This window comes from Nicotiana attenuata, unplaced genomic scaffold (genome assembly GCF_001879085.1).
Source record: "Nicotiana attenuata strain UT unplaced genomic scaffold, NIATTr2, whole genome shotgun sequence".
In the NCBI taxonomy this organism is placed as follows: domain Eukaryota; kingdom Viridiplantae; phylum Streptophyta; class Magnoliopsida; order Solanales; family Solanaceae; genus Nicotiana; species Nicotiana attenuata.
In genome coordinates this window covers 186,823-191,608 of record NW_017670643.1, presented here as the reverse complement: position 1 = coordinate 191,608, position 4,786 = coordinate 186,823, and positions in this window count along the sequence as shown.

Sequence of the window (4,786 nt, the reverse complement as noted above, 5' to 3'; positions counted from 1 at the left end):
CATAACACAGACTTGGCAAATGGTTTTTGTACCCTAAGCTTCATATATCATCGCTATGGTCATATTGGGGGGTTCAACAACCCAGAAAGTAAGATATGTAGCAAAGGAAACCGCCAGAAGTGGGAGGAGCATCGATGTTTCGCTTTTATGGTGGCTTTCTTGGGGCTTTTAGTATTTCCGAGGAAGGATGGGAACATCGATATAAAAATAGCCGGAGTCGTCAGCACGTTAATTACCCAGGCCAAAAGTACACTTGCACCTATGATATTGACCGACATCTTTCGTGCTCTTACAGCTTGCAAAGCCGGGGAAACTTGCTTCGAGGGGTGCAACTTGTTATTACAAATGTGGATGATCGAGCATCTGTGTCATCGCCCGCAGTTTTTGAGCTACGGGTCTCCAGAAAAAACATGCATAGAAGAATTTTACATGAGGACTGAAGGAGCCAAATTGCCGGAAGGAGTCACGGGCTGGACAACATATTTCCGGTCCCTCACGGCTAGCCGAATAGAGTGGACACTGGGATGGTTACCCGTTGATGAAATCGTATATGGCAGCCCGACCACACTTCCTTCTAATGGGGCTTAGAAGCATTCAGCCTTACACCCCGTATCGAGTGTTGAGGCAGCTGGGGAGATGCCAGATAGTGCCCAAGGATGAAGATCTTAGTTTGCAAGTGATTGAGATTGGCCCTGATGGCCAGTTCCCTGAAACAATAGTTCGCCAGATTTGGAACGAATGCCAATACTTAAAAAAGGATACTTGCGTACGGGATCGGGCCAAAGGTGAAGTGTCGCCAGGATATCTTGCTTGGTATAGAAGGGAATGTGAGCACGAAAGGCCAGCTAAAAAACCACACATCCAGGACTTTGCTGAATCATCGCAAGAACAGTGGGCTTGGTTAGCTAAAGAAAACGAGTACAGGGCCCGCATAGGAGCATTGGAAAAACAGGTCCAAGACCTCCGGTTTGAAAATAGCTTGCAGGCCGACGCTGACGAAGGTGAGAGAAAAAGATTGGCCAAAGAGAATGAAGTCTTACGATCCCAAATCCAAAAGATGAAGCTAGAGGCCGATAACCCCGTCAGAAGTGCCAAAGATACAAAGCTTATAGCAAATCTAAGGCAAAAGGTGAATGATTACAGTTTTGACCTCGACAAAGCAGAAAAGGAATTAGTTGGGGTCCGGAGACAGTTGGCTAAAAATGCAGAAGAACGGGCTCGCATGGTTAAGCAGTTAAAAGAAGAATATGACAATAAGGTCGCAAGATTAAAGGAAAAGGCCACTGCCGCAGAAAACCAAATGATTTAACAGGCGAAGGACTTCGAAGTCGAGAGAGAACACTGTTATAGGGCATTAGCACGGCTAGAAATGGACTTGCAACAACTTCGAGAACAAAGCCATGCGTTTGAGCAGACTTTGGAGGCTAGGGCCCAGCAGATAGGGCGGTTGCTTCAAGAGAAAGGAAGAATCCGAGAGAAAATCTTAACCGTTGCTCATTCTATTACCCGGAAATGCCAGATGTGCGAGAACATGACCAGTACCACCTTCTTTGCATCAATCCTGATATTCGCGAAGCAGATAATGAATGACTTAGACAGACTCCAAGGGGAACTTGCATATAGGCCCGCGGCGAGACCGAACGATGTCCCGCGGGCATCAGGGACTTTAATGTATTCATAGTTGTCTGTGAGTCTGCTAGAGTTTACCTTTTGAGTTTGTATTTCATGGAGTCACTTGGGCTCGTATTTCTTCTGTCGGAGTTTGTATTTCCCTTTTGCTAAAAGACAGTCAGTGGATTGAGTCTGTACTTTGTTTGAACTAGGATAGTGATGTGGAGTCTGTAGTTCTTTTTGCATCAGAGTCTATCTTGAATCTTTGTAATAGACGTAGTTGCTATCAATAAACTTGGAAATTCCCAAAAAACATTCTGCTTTTACTTTACATTTATTTTTTTGCAAGAACTACGCTCGGTCTGATTCACGCGGGGTCGTGATACGTAGGCAATCTCCATAGGATTCGACCATAACCAAAAAAAAAGGGGAAAAAGAAAGGAAAAAAAAAGAGAAGAAAAGAGAAAAGAAAAAAAAAAGAAAAAGAGAAAAGAGCGGAAAAACAAAACTCAAGAAAGGAAGGAAATAGGAACGAGAGAAGACAAAGGCAAGGGTGAAAAACAAGAAGGAAAGATAAGAGTGGGAACTAACTGGCAAGAGAAAGAAATAAAAGCCGGGATGACGCATGTAGTCGAACAGCGACATAATAGCAACGTTTGATTGTTTAGGTGCATCCATCCATCAATGTGCGGTTACCTATTTGTTAAATGCCCTAACCGCTAACAAGTTGTTGTTGATGAGTCCAGGCAGGTGATAAGCTGACTGGCATTCTGGCAACCCACTCTTACAACACACGCTCCAAAGACAAGTCGAAAATGGCCAATCAAGATCTAGAAGCAAGCATCGTTGACCCATCCAGAGAAGAGGAGGCAATGGATGTGAATACAATGAGAGAGGAGATGTATAAGTTAAAGCAGCAGATGGCCGAAATGTACCAGGCTTGGTCGAAGGGACATCCCCCACCGGCCTATCCTGCCAATCCCAATTATCTCCCACCACCCACTCAACCCCAAGATCCGCCCGCAACGAACTCATATCCTGCTCTTCCTACTCACCAGCAATATTACGGAACCACTTCTCAGACACCACCACTGCCACCCTCCAAGCCAATTCCACCACCACCCATCGCCCCAGTATTCGTGGCTCCTCCACCCACCGCATTACATAGGTCCTCAAGCGAACCTCTGTTCCAAACCCAGGAAAATCATTATTACCCGCCCGAACCCACCTTCAAACCTCCAGAACCATACTCTTACACTCCCCATTTTAATCTCTCAGCTGAAGAAGAAAAACCTCCCAAAAACCCGGAACAAGAAGAGATGATACGAAAGGTCAAAAGTTTAGAGCAGTCCTTTAGAAACATGCAAGGTCTCGGGGGTCAAGTAAGTGTGGCCTACAAGGACTTGTGCTTGTTTCCTGACGTCCAATTGCCAGTGGGATTCAAACTACCCAAGTTCGACTTATATGACGGCCACGGCGATCCAGTGGCCCACCTGAGGGGTTTCTGCAGCAAGATGAGGGGGGCTGGAGGAAAGAATGAGCTATTAATGGCCTACTTTAGTCAAAGCTTAAGTGGAGCGGCGTTGGAATGGTACACTAGACAAGATCATGCTCGGTGCTACACCTGGGATGACTTAGCTCAAGCTTTTGCATGTCATTTTCAGTACAATCTCGAAATAGTCCCGGACCGTCTGTCGTTGACCAAAATCGAGAAGAAGCCCGGAGAAAGCTTTAGAGAATATGGTTTCCGCTGGAGAGAGCAAGCAGCAAGGGTTGATCCCCCGATGAAAGAGAATGAGATGGTGGATTATTTCCTTCAGGCTTTAGAGCCAACTTACTATGGCCATCTGGTGTCCGCTGTGGGGAAAACTTTCAACGAAGTTGTAAAAATGGGAAGCATGGTAGAAGAGGGTCTCAAATCAAACAAAATTATGAGCTACTCAGCACTCAAAGCAACCACGCAGGCCATTCAAAGCGGCACCGGAGGAGTACTAGGCAAGAAGAAGAAAGAGGAAGTGGCAGTAGTGGAGTCAAGGGTTTGGTCCAGGGGTCCGTCACCATATTATCACCAACCTCGCCCTCACCCCCAAGCTTACCCGCATACCTCATATGGCCCACCACAGCAGTACTGCCCACCTCCTACTCCCCATTTCTCTGTCCATCATGCCCAAACATACCCACAACCTCCCACTCGTGCCCAATGGCGCGCACCCGCTCCCCAAAACACTTACCCACCCCAAAGAACCAACAGAAATACCGCTGGAGCCAGTTTCCAACCCAATCCTGCATATAAGACAGATAGGTCGCAGAAGAAGAAAACTTTCACTCCCTTGGGAGAATCTTATACGAGCCTATACCACAGATTAAGGCAGTTGGGCATGCTGAACCCTATCGAACCTAAATTACCAAACCCACCCCCAAGGAACCTGGACCATTCAGTGAATTGTGAGTACTGCTCAGGAGCGCCTGGACATGACACAGAGAAATGTTGGCATCTGAAAACTGCCATTCAGGAATTGATTGATACACACAGAATCGAGCTGCAGGCTCCGGAGACTCCCAATATCACTCAGAATCCACTACCAATTCATCATGAGGCTCACATGACCGAGATAGTGCAGAAGGGAGAATACAAGAAGCCGTCGCAGACTGTGATGATGATTAAAGCAAGCGAAAGTAAAGCAAAAGAGGACTTGGTTGACAAGAAAGCTTTGGTCGCAGTGGGCCGGACAGTCAGTGAACCAGTGAGGGTAATAAAACCAGGGCCTGTTAAGGTAACAATATCAGGAGCAGCTGTCGAGCCTGTATTGGTTGTAAAAGGCGTTCGAACAGAGCCAGTCATCATCAAACCGGTGACCCAATTGCCCGTGGTTAGTGGGAAAGTTGTCCCGTGGAACTACGACAGAGTGACTGTGGTGTACCAAGGGAAGGAAATTAAAGAAGAAGTGTGTGAAACTCATGGGCTGACTAGATCAGGGAGGTGCTTTACCCCTGAAGAATTGAGGAAGGTTAAAGCAGCTAGAGACAATTCGGCACCGGTAAAGAAAGCCGTTACTGAAGAAGAAGCTGAAGAGTTCCTAAAAAAGATGAAGGCTCAGGACTATTCGATTGTCGAGCAATTAAGGAAAACCCCGACACAGATTTCATTATTTTCCTTATTGATCCATTCAGATGA